Source organism: Capra hircus, chromosome 14, assembly GCF_001704415.2.
Source record: "Capra hircus breed San Clemente chromosome 14, ASM170441v1, whole genome shotgun sequence".
Classification (NCBI taxonomy): Eukaryota; Metazoa; Chordata; class Mammalia; order Artiodactyla; family Bovidae; genus Capra; species Capra hircus.
Genome location: NC_030821.1, coordinates 36,614,612 through 36,633,028, shown reverse-complemented (window position 1 = coordinate 36,633,028; position 18,417 = coordinate 36,614,612). Strand labels below are relative to the sequence as shown.

The following is an 18,417-nucleotide window of genomic DNA, read 5'->3' as shown; positions in this document are numbered from 1 at the left end:
CTGTCATTCTTCTGCCCACTGCTCAGATGAAGTACCTTTTAATCATCTTAAAATTATGAGAATGACATTGCCACAGTTTGGGAAGGAAAAACAAAAAAACTACAGCTCCTCCAAAAGCTCTAGCCAGTAGACTTTTGCTCACACTTCATTAGCTAAAACTAGGTCATATGACCAGGAGAGGCTTGGCTACCAGAAATTCCACAGAGGAAAGTAGAGAGGGTTGCTTCTCTACTAAAAACTGGGTTGCATTAATTGAAAGCAGAAAGGAGGAATATGCAGAAAACTAGGAGTATCTGCCACATGTGGTTTTCTTTTTTTTTTTTTAACACCCTTATAGCTACGTCTAAGTGAAAAACCTGATCTGAAATTCATGGGTTTTTTGGTTTAGGTACAAGAAATTACTGACTAGTGCTAATTTCAATCTAAAACTTCTGGTTACTTTTTATGTTACTCTAAGAGGCTGCATCTCAGATGGCCACCTCATGTGAAGAGTTGACTCATTGGAAAAGACTTTGATGCTGGGAGGGATTGGGGGCAGGAGGAGAAGGGGACAACAGAGGATGAGATGGCTGGATGGCATCACGGACTCGATGGACGTGAGTCTGAGTGAACTCCGGGAGTTGGTGATGGACAGGGAGGCCTGGCGTGCTGCGATTCATGGGGTCGCAAAGAGTTGGACACGACTGAGCCACTGAACTGAATTGAACTGAAGAGGCTGCATCTCGGGGGGGGGGGAAGAAATATATATATATATAGGTTTGACATTATAAATTTTTAAGATGAGGGTCCTGCCTCAGAAATGTATGAAGCCCCAGTAAATATAACGCTTTGCATACAGAGGTCTACATTTCTTCAGAGGTATGAATGGGATGGTTCCAGAAAATGAAGTCATTTTTACCCCAAAGCCTGGCAAACTAAAGTGTACAGCACCTCCCAAGCAACCATGCAAAGCGAGCATCAAGTTGCCTAGGAGAACACTGCATATAAACAAGAAGCTCAAATAAAATGTCTTCTTCAAAGTGTCTAAACAGTGAAGGAAAACAGAGAAGAATATTGAAGGACTTTCACACAGAACAGTGGTGCTCTCAGCCACAGACAGTGCAGAGGGTTTCCAGCTGATAAATGTAAAGAGAGCATCCCTCAGCATGTTCCTCGGGTCCAGGGAGAAAGAAGCTCCTCTCTGTTACAGACTTAACTGTGTCCCCTGAAATTTATATTTGAAAGTCCCAACCTCTATATCTCAGAATATGACTTTGCTTTGAACATGACAGATGTAATTAGTAAAGATGAGGGCATACTGGAACAGAGTGAGGCCTTGGTCCAATATAACTGATGTCTTTATAAACAAGGGAAATTTGGACACAGACAGCCACACAGGGAGAGAGACGTGTGACAATGAAGGCAGAGATCAGGATGATGCTTACACAAGACAAAGAGCTCCAAAGAATGTCAGCAAAACACCAAAAGCTCGGAGAGAGGCATGGAATTGACCGTCTCTCAGAGTTCTCAGATGGGGAAGGCGATGGCACCCCACTCCAGTACTCTTGCCTGGAAAATCCCATGGACCGAGGAGCCTGGTAGGCTGCAGTCCATGGGGTCGCTAGGAGTCAGACACGACTGAGCGACTTCACTTTCATGCATTGGAGAAGGGAATGGCAACCCACTCTAGTGTTCTTGCCTGGAGAATCCCAGGGACAGGGGAGCCTGGTGGGCTGCCATCTATGGGGTCGCCCAGAGTTGGACACGACTGAAGCGACTTAGCAGCAGCAGCAGCAGAGTTCTCAGAAGGAAGCAACCCTGTTGAGACCTTGAACTTGGACTTCTGGTCTCCAGAACTGGGAGAGAAGACATTACTAGTTTTTAAGCCACCTAGTCTGTTGCACTTTGTTACATAGTCTGAGTTAACTAACACACTCTCTAAAGAAAGATGATAATAATTGGCTTTAGTTTTCATCAAGACAACAGATCTGAAGGCTATAGACCTAAGCAAACAGTGATTTTCCATGATATCAACTTTACCCCTTCTGATGATTGGGCAGTCTTACTAAGTTAATCAAAAAAGAAAGCGTTAAAGCTCAACAATAAAAATAAAAATAAAATAAAACAATAAAAACAATAAAAATAAAACAATAAAAATAAAAAAATAAAAATAAAAAGGCACATGGGAAGGCTGTGGCCTTGAATTCCAAACAGTGTCTCTAGCTTGTGTTTATGAATTTCCATATGGGGGAAGCCATAGTTGGAATCAGAAGCTAAAGTTTCATTCTGTACTATGCTGATTAATTGGCTGAAGAACTCTGGCAAATGACTCACATTCTCTGAAATTCAGTTATGATTACCTTTAGAATGGCAACAATACCTAGCCCAGGGGAATGCTCTGAAGATTAAATGATGCAATCTGATACACACAGTTTAGTGGATGGCACTTAGTAATCTTTCAAGAAATTGTAATGAGGTTAACATCCCTGAGTTGTATCTACAGATCCGTTCAGTTTAGTTCCTCAGTCATGTCCGATTCTTTGCACACCCATGGACTGAGCACTCTAGGCTTCCTTGTCTTTCACCAACTACTGAAGCTTGCTCAAACTCATGTCTATTGAGTCGGTGATGCCATCCAACCAACTCATCCTCTGTCATTCCCTTCTCCTCCTGCCTTCAATCTTTCCCATCATCAGGGTATTTTCCAAGGAGTCAGTTCTTTGCATCAGGTGGCCAAAGTATTGGAGCTTCACCTTCAACATCAGTCCTTCCAATGAATATTCAGGACCAATTTCCTTTAGGATTGTCTGGTTTGATTGCCTTGCAGTCCAAGGACTCTCACGAGTCTTCTCCAACACCATAGCCCAAAAGCATTAATTCTTTGGTGCTGACCTAGTCCAACTCTCACATCTATATATGGCTACTGGAAAAACTATAGCTTTGACTAGATGGACCTTTGTTGGCAAAGTAATGTGTCTGCTTTATAATATGCTATCTAGGTTGGTCACAGATTTTCTTCCAAGGAGGAGTCTTTTAATTTCATTGCTAAAGTGATTTTGGAGCCCTAAAAAATAAATCCTCACTGTTTCCATTATTTCCCTATCTATTTGCCATGAAGTGATGGAACCAGATGCCATGACCTTAGTTTTCTGAATGTTGAGTTTTAAGGCAACTTTTTCACTCTCCTCATTCACTTTCATCAAGAGGCTCTTTAGTTCTTCTTTGCTTTCTGCCATAAGGGTGATGTCATCTGTGTATCTGAGGTTATTGACATTTCTCCTGGCAATTTTGTGCTTCATCCAGGATGGCATTTCACATGATGTACTCTGCATATAAGTTAAATAAGCAGAGTGACAATATACGGCCTTGACGTACTCTTTTCCCAATTTTGAAACAGTCTGTTGCTCCATGTCCAGTTCTAACTGTTGTTTCTTGACCTGCATACAGATTACTCAAGAGGCAAGTCAGGTGGTCTGGTACTCCCATCTCTTTTAGAATTTTCCACTGTTTGTTGTGATCCAAACACTCAAAGGTTTTGACGTAGTCAATAAAGCAAAAGTAGATATTTTCCTGGAACTCTCTTGCTTTTTCTATGACCCAACAGATGTTGGCAATTTGATTTGGTTCCTCTGCTTTTTCTAAATCCAATTTGAACATCTGGAAGTTCACAGTTCATGAACTATTGAAGCCTCGCTGGAGAATTTTGAGCATTACTTCGCTAGAGTGTGAGATGAGTGCAATTGTGTGGTAGTTTAACAGATTTTGGCATTGCCTTTCTTTGGGACTGTAATGAAAACTGATCTTTTCCAGTCCTGTGGACACTGCTGAGTTTTCCACATTTGCTGGCATATTGACTGCAGCACTTTCACAGCATCATCTTTTAGGATTTGAAATAGCTCAACTGGAATTCCATCCCCTCCACTAGCTTTGTTCGTAGTGATGCTTCCTAAGGCCCACTTGACTTCACATTCCAGGATGTCTGTCCCTAGTCCAGTGATCACATCATCATGGTTATTTGGGGCATGAAGATCTTTTTTTGTATAGTTCTGTGTATTCTTGCCACCTCTTCTTAATATCTTCTGCTTTTGTTAGGTCCATACCACATCTGGACCATTTATTGTGCTCATCTTTGCATGAAATGTTCCCTTGGTGTCTCTAATTTTCTTGAAGAGCTTCCTAGTCTTTCCCATTCTATTGTTTTCCTCTATTTCTTTGGACTGATCGCTGAGGAAGGCTTTCTTGTCTCTCCTTGCTATTCTTTGGAATTCTGCATTCAAATGTGTATATCTTTTCTTTTCTCCTTTGCCTTTAGCTTCTTTTCTCAGTTATTTGTAAGGCCTCTTCATACAACCATTTTGACTTTTTGTATTTCTTTTTCTTGGGGATGGTCTTGATCACTGCCTCTTGTACAATGTCATGAACCTCCAACCATAGTTCCTGGAATATGAGATAGAGTCCTCAGGGACTCTATCTCTCATATCTAATCCCTTGAATCTATTTGTTACTTCCACTGCATAATCATAAGGGATTTGAGTTAGGTCACACCTGAATGACCTAGAGGTTTTCCCTACTTTCTTCAATTTAAGTCTGAATTTTGCAATAAGGAGTTCATGATCTGAGCCACAGTCAGCTCCTGGTCTTTTTTTTTTTTTTTTTGCTGACTGTATAGAGCTTCTCCATCTACAGATAGTATCTACAGATAGTGTTATAGTAGAATAAAACATGATTTCTGAGGCATAATCAACTCTCAATAATCTATGACTATAAGAAAAGGTTATTATAGGAAGTAAAACCATTAGTAACTAATCTAAAAACTATGTTTTCCAAATGAAAATTTTTATTGTGTGCATGCGGGCTAAATCATTTAAGTCGTGTCTGATTCTGTGCGACCCTATGGACTCTAGCCCTGCAGGCTTCTCTGTCCATTGGGATTCTCCAGGCAAGAATTCTGGAGTGGTTTTCCATGCCTTCCTGCAGGGGATCTTCCCAACCCAGGGATCAAACCCATGTCTCTTATGTTCCCTGCATTGGCAGGCGGGTTCTTTACCACTAGTGCCACCTGGGAAGCCCACAGAACTTGTGTATGCTCATTATAAAATGTTTAAGTGATATAAACATGTATAAGATAGAATTATAATTGTATATTTCCCAAATCCAAGGTTCAGTGCTTATTTTTCATATTTCTTTAGATATGTCTGTGTGTTTAATAGAAATGTTTATAAATTATTTTAAACAAAAATGGACCATATTCTGTATGCTCCCAACAGATTGATCCAGCTCTGTTCAATAATTTATCTTCAACCTTTCATGCCACACATACTACAAGGTCTATCATGATGTTTCAAATGTTGTATAGTGACTTCCCTGGTAGTCCAGTGGTAAAGAACCCGCCTGCCAATGCAGAGGATATGAGTTTCATCCCTGGTTCGGGAAGATTCCACATGCCGTGGGGCAACTAAGCCCATGTGCCAACTACTGAACCTGCACTCTGGTGCCCACAAGCCGCAACTGCTGAGCCCACATGGGTTGCAACTACTGAGGTCTGCACACCTTAGAGCCTTTGCTGTGCAACCAGAGAAACCACTGCTACAAGAAGCCTGCACATTGCAACTAAAGAAAGCTCGCACACAGTGATGAAAACTCAGCACAGCCAAAAATAAATTTTTTTTAAAATGCTGTATAATAATGATGTTTTATGGATATACAAAATTTATTTACTCAAATTGTTTGAACATTCATATTTGCCTTCAATTTGTACAATTCACAATGTTATAATAAATAAAAACTATACTTTAGAAGGGGCTTCCCAGGTGGCTCAGTGGTGAAGAATCTGCCTGTCAATGCCGGAGACACAAGTTTGATTCCTGGGTCGGGAGATTCCCTGGAGAAGGAAATGGCAACCCACTCAAGTATTCTTGCCAAGGAAATCCCATGGTCAGAGAAGCCTGGTGGGTTACAGTCCATGGGGTCACAAAAGAGTCAGACACGACTCAGCAACTAAACAACACTACCACCACTGTGGAGAATGGATCAATTTTCTCCAATCTTTTAAAAATAAAACAAGGCATTGTTGGAAGGAAGGAGAGAAAATGAAAAGGGGAATGTTTATTCATTTATCTAATAATTTTGGTTTATATAATGTCAAATAACACATTTGCAGGTTGTCTTATCAAATTATACTGATAATTTTCCTTAATGAGAATTAACTGAATTGAGTGGTACCCTCTAAGTCATGTGTACACAGCTTTAGATAAAAGTTATACGGTCCAATAAAAACTGATCTTCATTGAACATGTAATAAATTTCATCTAAATAATCTAGTCCCGGGTTTTCATAATTTTTCCAACATTTTAACATCCTGCAGGAACCCCACTATGAATCACCTCTAAAGCCAGATGGCAAAGCTTCTCAAATGTCATGCCCGGAACTCACCCAGGCAGACATCCTAGGATCTTAGTTTCATTTTGCAGATGAAATAAAGCAGGGTTTCAACTTAACATTCATTAAGAGAAAGAAGGAAATTTTTTCCTTCTGTGTTAACTTTGGGAGTGTTAAGCAATGCAAACATTTTAGAGGCAGCAGTTCATGATACCATGCGGGCAGACGTCCTGTGCCAGGAGACACCCTTGCTTGGAAAGACGACTCTTCTTTCTCTAGTGGGTCTACATGTACTATGTGGTTTCCATCAAAACTCCACTGAGAGTTTTCAAAAGGATGTTGAATAGCTCTTCCCAAAGTCATCAAAAGAGCAGATTCCAAGAATAGCCAAAATATTCTGTATCAACATAGACAAAACTCAATGTACCAAATCAAAATGCAAACTGACAGTTGTTAAAACATTGAGGTGACTAACAGGAATTGACTAATTGAAACAGAATATAAAAGTCTGGAAATAAACATATATGTGTGTGTGTGTGTGTGTGTGTGTGTGTGTGTGTGTGTATGAGAGTTTATTATGTGATAGAGGTGATAGCTCAATTTGGAGGTAAAATTGCTTGCTACTTAAAATGCAGATAGAAAAAGTAGACATCTATTTGAAAAAATTAGCTATTTATTTCATTATATACACAAATGAAAGAATCAAATATATAACAGAAGCTTCAAAAAGCAGCAGAAGGAAAAAGCTTCTAATAAGACTATTAACAAATTTTGCACTGATTTATGAACAGAAAGCACTGTGCTGTATGCTCAGTCACTTCAGTCCTGTCTGACTTTGCGACCCTATGGGCTGTAGCCCCCCAAGCTCCTCTGTCCACAGGATTCTCCAGGCAAGAATACTAGAATGGGTTGCCACGCCCTCCTTCATAGGGTCTTCCTGACCCAGGGATCGAAAGCACATCTCCTGCATCTCCAGAACTGCAGGCAGATTCTTTACCTGCTGAGCCACCAGGGAGGCCTAGACACACACACACACACACACACACACACACACACACACACACACACACCCCAAAGTCTTTTTAAGTAAGACACAAAACTCAAAGGCTGCATATACAAACATTGATAGATTTTACTAAATCTTTCAAATTAGTTACTTTGAAAAATATCATAAATGTGAATGTGAAGTCGCTCAGTCGTTTCCGACTCTTTGCGACCCCATGGACTGTAGCCTACCAGGCTCCTCTGTCCATGGGATTTTCCAGGCAATAGTACTGGAGTGGATTGCCATTTCCTTCTCCAAGGAATCTTCCCAACCTAGGGATCGAATCTGAGTCTCCCACATCGTAGACAGACACTTTACCGTCTGCGATCTCAGCCAAAAGGCCTATAAAGATTCTTCAAAAAATAAAGAAAAGTGGGGGAAAATATTTACAAAAAATATCAACACTCACAATATTTACAGCTCTTACAAGTCTAAGAATAACGTATTGAAATCACTAGGGAAAATGCACAAAGAATTTGAATAGACAGTTAAAAAAAAGAGAGCAAATCATCAATAAATATTGAAAGATATTCATCTTTGTGGTTATCAAGGAACTAGAAATAATTAAAACAACACTAACATGACATTTTCACCTATCAGATATACAATAATTAAAAAAGCATACCTAATAATAACAAAAATGCAGGAAAACGGACACTCGGCACTTGATGCAAGAGAACAAACAGCCTTTTCACGTGATTCCATACTGTTCATCACATTCAAATGCATTTATATTTTGGCCCAGTAATCTTACTTTTCAATTTATCTCCCAGAAGCCTACTCACAATTCCTTAAGATATTTGTGCAAAGGTGTTGCTGCTGCTGCTAAGTTGCTATTGCACCATTATTTTCTAAGTTACCTGTGAAGCACATGCCAACTACATAAAACACGTTAAAACACAAAAAAATGATTAATGGGTGACTAGAAGGCTCAAAGGGACAAAATACCAAGCAGAAAGCTGGCTAGAGTGAACACTCTATGACTCAGTTCAATAAAAAGGCTGGAGGAGACACAGGGTAGAAAGAAACCACGTTTTTATCAGACTCTCCCTCATTTCAAGAAAGATCCAAATCTTGTGTATAAAATATTAGAATCAGATTTCTGTTTTTCACCCTAATTGTGTTTCTTTTCTACCTGAAGTCAAGATGCTCCTTAAGAAATCTTAAATGAATAATAGGTTTTACATCATAGCCTTCTAGTTCTGATGCCCAAAGCTAAAATGAATAATGACTATCTTCAACTGAAAACACACTCTTTCAGGGCACTTAAACAAAGTCACATATTTACTAAAGCTAAGAGGCAAAGCTATCATCAAGGAAACATTGCTCATCGGGCCACAGTCAGAGTTATATCCTCACCAATAGACATCTATAATATCCTTTTCTCGGCTTTTTGCTAAAGGTTCATGCAGTTCGAACTTCTACAGCCATGTTTATCTACCTAATTACATATTGCAACTTGCACTTGGAAGGCTAGTTCCATTTCATTACAGCTTCCCACAGACAAAACAAAAATATTTATTTAAACTCATCCATTGAACCAAAAAAGTGACTACTGTTTTCCTATTCAACAGATACCAATATTGAATCTGAACACTAAAATGATGAAAGATATCTGTCTGGCTGAACAGAGAACAAGAGATTTTAGGCTCAAAGCACATCACCACATCCTTCCTTCAAAATGGGTCCATAAATAGTACGCAAAACTCAGTTTTTGTATCACTGTGAAGACACTATCCTATTCCAAGTCCTTTTAACCATACACCTGCTTCCAACCACTAGTGATGCTTGTCTTTCTCACTTGGCTTCCCCTATCTCCCCAAACCAAAGGACTGTGTCTATCCCAGGATGGTACATGCTTCACTTTCTAACAGTTAGCATTGCCACAGATCCCTCTGGATCCCTATCATGGTATATTCTTTTAGAGCTTCTTGCAAATGGAGATTCCACTTACCTGCATTATAAGGTACTGGGTATCCAGAAAGAACGATTAAGGCTTTGGACTTAAAACTGGACTACTGAAGGCAATCGCAGCTCTGACATGTCACTTGTGTGTCCGTGAGCATATTACTGAACCTCCTTCGGCATCAGTTCCTTTATCTGTAAAATGGAAATAATAAATCATGGGGATGACCCAGAGAGATGTTATGAGGAGGGAGGTGGGAGGGGGGTTCATGTTTGGGAATGCATGTAAGAATTAAAGATTTTAAAATTTAAAAAAATAAAATAAAAAAACAATAAAAAAATAAAAGAAAATTAAAAAAAAAATAAAAGCACTTGTAGGGTTGCCAAGATCATTAAATAGACTAGTATGGTGTCTGGCACATAAAAAATACAAAATATTTAGCTCTAATTGCTAGATTCTCATTATCTCCCTGCACACCCCTGCCTCGGACATACTTAGCAAAACATGTTACATAAATTCCCAGGAGGCCAAGGGACTGCCTGCAGGTTTTCCCAAGATGTAGGCAAGTATACAGCACTGAAGGCAACTCCACCTAGCAGGAGGTGAACTTCCTCCCAGACTCCTAGGCATGCCTGCCTCTCCATTTCCTATTCCGCTTTATGGACACCGGTTTCATGACTCTAAGCCACTGTGTACACTTCTACACTTTGTAAAATCAGCCTTTCTGTAACCTAGTCATGCATGCATGTGTCCACTGCTAGACTGTGAACCTGAAGGAGGCACCAAGTTTCCTTCCTCTTTGTTTTTCTCTTGGTGACTGCCTGGTACTCTGTCTGGAGAAGCAGCATGCATGCTCAGTGGTGTCCGACTCATCGCGACCCCATGGACTATAGCCCAGCAAGGCTCTTCCGTCCATGGAATCTTCCTGGCAAGAATACTGGAGTGTCTGGAGGAGAGTGAAGGCTAAATAAAGAATGAATGAATGGTTGTAATATTTATCAACAAGATAATCGAAACAGCTCAAGGGAAAAGGGACTTTGCCTTATTCTTTCCTATCTCCCTTTTCCCCAACTGTATTCTTCCTTTGGTTAATAATGCCTTCCAGCATGCCTTAGCTTGTTTCCATCTGTGTTTTGGATTCCTTCCTTCCATCTCTTTGTATAAGAACTAACTTTCCCTCTGTCAAATGGCAATTAGGTATGAATGTATTCATTAATCAGGTAGGCAGCCCCTAAGACAAGGTACAAACAAAGGAATGTTACAAAAAGTTAAAAGTCTTAATCCAAGGAAAACTTGTGTGTAAAGAACTTAACATGAGTCACTAGAAAGGGGCAATGTCTAGTCTCGTCCCCGACAGCTGAGAGAAAGAAAACTATTTGTTTACTTTTCAAGAGGCTTTTTTTAAACTACAATTTAGCTGCTTTACAATGTTGTGCTAATTTCTGCTGTACAGCAAAGTGACTCAGCTACACATATACATATATCCCCTCTATGTCACCATAGAGCATTGAATAGAGTTCACTGTGTTATATAGGAGGTTCTCATTGCTGCTGCTGCTGCTAAGTCGCTTCAGCCGTGTCCGACTCTGTGCGACCCTATAGACAGCAGCTCACCAGGCTCCCCTGTCCCTGGGATTCTCCAGGCAAGAACACTGGAGTGGGTTGCCATTTCTTTCTCCAATGCATGAAAGTGAAAAGTGAAAGGGAAGTCACTCAGTGGTGTCTGACTCCCAGCGACCCCATGGACTGCAGCCCACCAGGCTCCTCCGTCCATGAGATTTTCCAGGCAAGAGTACTGGAATAGGGTGCCATTGCCTTCTCCCTATTTTATACATAATAGTGTATATATGTATTTGATCATTCCTTCTCCTTGGAATCCTGACGGTTTCTTTAAGTGACTCTGAGAATAGCTATTGTACACATAGAATGTGAACAAGTCTGGCCAGCCTGCTGCTGCTATAGTAATTTATCTTTTCTCTGGTTTTTCCCAGACCCACACTCGAAAGAATCAAAGTCCATGCAGAAAGTATTCTGAGAAAAGTTACTGCCGCGTTTGCAGAACTGTTTTTCAGAGGAACTAGAGATAGCAGAGGGGTCATTGAGTTCAGATGTCAGAAGCAGCATATGTTTGATGTCTTTGAGTGACCGCATGTAACTCCTCTACATAGCCAATGAGTAACAGGACCAAAGACTGGTACTTTCCCTCACAGCTGAAACCTCCAGCTAAATGAATCACAGCAGTTCTATGAGAAAGTGAGGGGAAAACCCACCAGTAACGAGCCAAGAGGTTTCCAAGTCTAACAGAGGAAGTAACTGGGGGACCTGGGGAGTCAGAATGCCTAGCAAGCCCACTGCTTTTCTGATGGCATCTCCTCTGTGCTCTGAATCAGCTCGGACTGGACAGTGTATTACATTACAGCAATTGCCTTTATTTGATTAGAGTGGAAACTGCCTGAGGATAAAGTCTTACCTGACAGAGCAGGAACAGTGGGTCTGGTGAGTCACGTGCCTGAGTCTGAGTACAGTGTCGGCCATTCTATCTCCATAAACTTGGATTAGTTATTTCACCTCTTTGGACTTTCAATTTTGTAAACTGAAGACACTATTACTATCTTCCTCATAAAATCATTGTTGGTATTGCTTCTAATAATTAATCTAAAACCCTATGTCTAGGCCCAGGTAAAATTACTGATGATCAGTAATTACCAATTGCTATTGCTGACCACTGCTGTCCTCCAAGTACAGAGCCTAGTGCACAGAAAATTCTCAAGATAAACTTAATGTGAGTCCCAAGTGTTGTCCCATGGGACTGCTATGTTGGTGAATAAATGAAATAGCCTGGAACAATCATGTCATTGTATCATCACACCTCTGCTTACATTATTGAACAATTCTATTCTTTATTCATTGAGTAGATTGCATGAAATTTTGTAGCAGCTCTCTAAGGATAACAGGAATTTAAAACATGCCAAGGGAGTTATTTCTTTCTTCAACAAATATTTTTGAAACAGACACAGTTTTCCAAAAATGAAAACATTACAAAAATGATAGAAAGATAAAATTTCTATGTCATTCTTATTGATAATAAGTCTATAATTATTACCCACCACCCAATAAGCATGGTGCAAGGCTGTTTATATCTATTAGCTCATTTTATGATGACAAAAAATGGCAAGGTCATTATTATGCTCATTTTAGAGAGAAGAAAACTAAGATGTAAACAGATTCAATAACTTGCCTAACATTTTTCAGCCAGAGTTTTCCAAAGCCTGTTCTTTTTCTATTTTGTTATTATTCCTCTTTCAATATCTTAATATAGTATCAGGCAGAATGAAATAAGTACTCTATTAGAGGCATGAGAAAATTATCATGGAACTCCTGAACTCTGAAACTCTGGGAAAGAAAATAGTGAATTTGAATGGTAGAGAATGAGGGTTGACCTTAATCAGGACATCTTAAATAAACCATGTAAGATAAGGGGCAATAGGAGGAGATGAAGGGAATTTCAGGATGTAAAACCATATCAGTCAAGCCCTAGCAATGTCGCTTCACAGGGTAGAGTAGCTGTGTGCTCAAACTTAAAAAACAGGCTACAGGTAGGTGCGGACTCTATCTAGGTAGGGGTAGAATGACTGGAGTGTCAGAAAAGACTGTTCTTTAAAGTATGGACACAATCTCCACATATTCACCAACTTTACTGCATACCTGAAACAGATGAACTTGGACGCTATCTTTGTTTCGTAGAATCATCACAATTCCCATTTGAGTGGGTTTGACTTAATGATGTTTTACAGTAACACATATGGGCTTCCCTGGTGGCTCAGTGGCAAACAGTCCACCTGCCAATGCAACAGACACAGGCTCGATCCCTGGGTAGGGAAGATCCCTTGGAGAAGGAAATGACAACCCACTCCAGTATTTTTGCCTGGAGAATGGACAGAGTCTGGTGGGCTATGTCCATTGGGTTGCAAAAGAGTCAGATACAACTTAGCAACAACAACATATAACACACATACACACGCACACACAACTATGAGCAGATAATGTCTATATAATCATACCTTGGTCATTCATTTCTCGCCACTCATTTTCTGACATAAGGCAAATTACCCACAGATTATTCTCAATCCTACAAATAATCAATAAGCAAATACATAAGGTGAAATTTGTCTGGTGCAAGACCTAAGGAAGGGAGAGAGAGAGCACTTGCTTTATCAATGACTCCAAAGCAGGTGTTTTAAGAGGAATACAGGATTTAGAAAGTGGCAGGCTTGGGCATCAATACACAGCATGTCACAGAGAAAGTTCATAGGACTGTGGGCCTTCAAGATGGTCTATTTCCCCCAGTTTTATAGACAAAATGTTTCTCTAACCCTGGACTTGCACCAGGACCCAGAACTTTTGTTGCCCTAGGCCATCCTACCACTTCATCCTTTAGCTGTTCTGAAAGCAGTGGCGGCTGCCGCTAGAATACATCCCGTTTGCCTCTAAAAGGAAGGCTTTTTTTGGCTACAGCAGAAGGAAAGTGGGAAGATAAAACAAACTTTAATTCATCTGTTCTTACTCATAGGCTTCCCATCAAGGGTGGGTTTTATCCTTATTTAGAATCAATACTAAGTAAAGAAAGTATAAATATACCAATTGAAAACCTCTTTCTGTGGATGCCTCGGCAGCCACAGCTAAATTGCTTGAGGTTTACGGACACCATGCATTTTCCCCAGCACTTATTCTGAAACCCTCAAGTGTTAAATTCAATCATTTCCTGGGACCCTTGAGAGAATGGAATCTAACATCTGTTAATAGGGGTTTTTTGTTTGTGTTTGGGAGGGGGAGGGGGACTGTCATTCTGGGACAATTAGGTAAATCCCTAACAGACCGATGGAGTTTTTGAATCCTATGGCTTGTGTTCAATATTTTTCCCCAAGAGATAAGAGTAACTATATTTAAGTTGAGTAGTCTGAGAAGAGTAGGAGGATCTGGGTGAAACTGACGAATTTCCCCTGGGCATTTCCCATAGGTTAGCCTTGTGTCAAGGGATTCAGCCCTCGGAGATCTCCTAGGGTTGCTGTGTGCCACTATAGGAAGTGGCACAGACTCTGAATCCGGTGACTTTATGATTCTAACTACTACTACACCCCAAGAGAAGGTCACTCTCCAAAGAAAGTTCATATTCTTCATGTGTAAGATGGAAGACTTGAACTGACACGTCCCTTTAGAGCTCTTACAACAGTGATCTATTCCACTAATGGGGTTTTTCTGGGCAAACACAAAATGAGGCAGAAGATAAATGCTCAGAGCTGAGTATTTTGAGAAAAAGAGAAAAATGCATGTAGAGAATGCACCTAAAGAGTTTTTGCACCTGTATTTCTTCCCTAACTTAGAAAACCTGAAATGTTTTGACTGGTGCAGATTCTGGGTCAAGAAGTCTCAAGTTAGGTTCACTTTTCTTTAGGAAAGCAGGGGTGGGTTTATCTTCCTAGCAGGTGAAACCAAAACAACCGTGAGTGATAAGCCTAGAGCTTGGGCTACTCTCCAGTCACTTTTCCACTACATTGTGCTACCTGGATTTTCTCCTTCAGACTTGAAAGAAAGAAAAACATGAAATGACAGGCAGATGACTTGGAAAATGTCAAACTATTGTCTCTAGACTTTCTAAAAACTAATTCTGGAAGATATCTCATATAAAAATGTTTTTGAGGGGCAAAACATGTGGGATGTCAGAAAACTCATCTCTCTCTCTTGGAGTTTAGAAAGTATCATTCAAAAAAAGCTAAGATCCTACTGTAGAGAAATCTACATATATTTTCTTAAACTAGCTTGCCATAATTTATTTGGTCAGTGAAGACATACTCTACACAAACCACCAATTATCGTTATATCTGATCTGCAAAGACATAGAAGGGATCATTTGTGTAGATCATTTTATCTGTACATTCAAGTGACCATGTATCCCATCTTAGTATGTGCCCATGCTAAGCTCCTTTTCCTAATCATCTTCATTCAGCACACTTTTTTTCTTTTTGTAGTATTTTCACTTTATTTAATAAAGATACTCAGCATTTGCTATTGACAATGCATAGAAATTTTTAAAAATTTTACTGGAGTATAGTTGACTTATAATTTTGTGTAACTTTCAGGTGTCCAGTAAAATGAATCTGTTACACATATACTTATATCCATTCTTCTTTAGATTCTTTTCCCATGTAGACCATTACAGAGTATTGAGTAGAGTTCCCTGTGCTAAACAACAGGTCTTTATTATTTATCTATTTTATATATAGTAGTATATATGTGTCAATCTCAATCTTCCAATTTATCCTTCCCCCTCTTACCGCCTGGCAACCGTAAGTTTATTTTTTACATCTGTAACTCTATTTCTGTTTTGCAGATAAGTTCATTTGTACCTTTTTTTTTTTAGATTCCACATATAAATGGTTTAATACAATATTTGTCTTTCTGACTTACTTCACTCAGTGTGACAATCTCTAGTTCCATCCATGTTGCTGCAAATGGCATTATTTGTTCATTTTTATGGCTGAGTAATATGCTATTGTATGTATGTGCTTCATCTTCTTTATCCATCCCTCTGCTGCTGGACATTTAGGTTGCTTCCATGTCCTGGCTACTATAAGTAGTGCTGCAGTGAACACTGGGGTGCACATATCTTTTCAAATTATGGTTTTCTTCAGAGATATGCCTTGGAGTTGAATTGCTGGATCATATGGTAGTTCTATTTAGTTTTTTAAGGAGCCTCCATAGTGACTGTACCAATTTACATTCCCACTTAACAATGCAGGAGGGTTCCCTTTCTCCCACACCCTTTCCAGAATTTATTTGTAGATTTTTGATGATGGCCATTCTAACCAGTGTGAACTGATATCTCATTTAGTTTTGATTTGCATTTCCTTAATAATTAGTGATACTGAGCATCTTTTCACATGCCTCTTGGCCCTCACCACAGTTTGTTTCTTAGCACAATATTTGACAATCTGATTCAGTTGTTTCTGCATTCCAGCCTTGACATCACACCTCTGTATTCCCAAAATGACCTGGCATAATATTGGGTAAGATGTTATGGAAAAACTCAAATGAATATTTTGGCCAACCCAATGCTTGCAGGTCATGGATACTCAAATACTTGCGATGATCCTTTAACTGACCTTTACAAAACTTACAGCCATTTAAATGTGAATGCTCCATTTGATCACATATATTTGGCCCAATTGACTTCTATAGTCCATTGGTTTTGTGGCATACTATCTAATCATGCACACCCAACCTTTCATGTGTCAGTGAGACGAGTGTAGCAAATCTAATCTTTGCTTAAATATAAACCAGGAGTAAAAAGAAGCCACAAGAATCCTCCCTCAAACCCAGTACACACAGATCAAGGTCAACAGTTAAAGGCACATGGTCATCTGACCAGTGACCTATCTTTACCCTTGGGAGCTGGTAAAGTTCCAGATAAGCCCTGCTGAGGAGGATAGATGGTAAGGCGGAATGAGTCCAGACCAGAGTGGCCAGAGGGTCCACGCAGCCTGGAGTGGCTCCGTGCAGTCCTGCCCAGCCGTAGGATAACACTGGTTAGAGCCCAAACGATAGGGTCACAGCCAGTAACAAGTAGCAGATACCAATGGGCACAGGGAACCACATGTGGCCACATGCACAAATCGATCAGAAGGAACAAAAACAAATCATTTAAGATGAAATATGTTGATGAAGACAAATGTATAAGTAGGAAGAAGTTGAAACCCTTGTTCACTGTTGTAGGAATGCAACATGGCACAGCCACTATGGAAAACAGTATTAGAGTTCCTCAAAAAATTAATAGCAAAACAATCATGTGATCCAGAAATCCCGCTTTTGGGTATCTATCCCAAAGAACTGAAATCAGGATCTGAAAGCGATATTAATACAATATTCACAGCGTTATTCACAATAACTAAGTTGTGGAGACAACCTAAATATCCACTGACAGCCAAATGGATAAAGAAAAAGTGATATTTACACATATAAAATAGTATCCAGCTTTAAAAAAATAAAATTCTGCAATATGTGACAGCATGAATGACCCTTGAGGGCATTATGGTAAATGACATAAGCCAGTCACAGAAAGATAAACACTGCATGGTTCCATTTTTGTGTGGTCTCCAAAATAACCAAATTCATAGAATCAAGTAGCAGAATGATGGTTACCAATGACTGAGGGAAGAGCGAAATGGGGAGTGACTAGTCAGTGGGCATAATGTTTCTGTTAAGCAAGATGAATACATTCTAGAGACTTGCCATACAACTTTGCACTCTAGCCAACAGGAATGTATTTCACACTCAAGAATTTGTTAAAAGGGTATATCTCAAGTTACATGTTCTTACCACAATAATGTTTTTAAAAATAAAATATGAAATAAAGGTCCTTGAGAATAAACAAATATCTAAAATAAATAAAATCCCTATATATTGCATTATTATTCCGACTGAAAGGGCTCTGAATAAGAGGGTTTAGTTTAGTGAATAACAGTGTGTGTAGACTGGAATCTGACATACTGTGTTCAAAATCCTCCTGAGTTCTCAAAGTTATAAGAACAGAATTAAATGGAATTATATAGGGCATGTAGCATAGAGGCAGCGCCTAGCATATACTAAGTATATTTTGAACATTTTTTAAAAATATGATACTGGGCACCCTAAGCTGGTACTCTGTGATAACCTGAAGGGATGGGGTGGGGAGGGAGGTCGAAGGGGGCTCAAGAGGGAGGGGACACATGTATGCCTATGGCTGGTTCATATTGATGTATGTCAAAAAAAATCACAATATTGTAAAGTAATTATCCCCCAATTAAAATCAATTAGTCAATTAATAAAAAATAGAATTGTGTAAAGCCCCTCCAATTTTGCCATTATTAGCTGGGCTTTGTTTAAAGTTTATTCAGTTGCTCCTAATACATCTGTCGTGATTTCTTTCACTTTCCCCTTTTGTTTTCCTCCTCCTCTCTCTTATGGCTGGGTCTTATTTCTTCTCTTTCTGCTCTCTTATACACCAGGTCCACCATAGTCTTTTAAAGGTCTGCTTTCCTTGTGTGTGTGTGAGAGAGAGAGACAGAGAGAGGAAG

The 18,417-nt window shown here is 39.6% G+C and overlaps 1 long non-coding RNA gene across 1 annotated transcript in view; it reads right to left on the bottom strand.

The window, feature by feature from the left end:
* Positions 1–18,417, bottom strand: part of LOC106502867 — a 323,113-nt gene that overhangs the window by 138,708 nt on the left and 165,988 nt on the right. Inside the window, exon 2 of the long non-coding RNA XR_001919135.1 lies at positions 9,357–9,502. This is a non-coding gene — a long non-coding RNA (uncharacterized LOC106502867). The remainder of the gene's footprint in view (positions 1–9,356; positions 9,503–18,417) is intronic.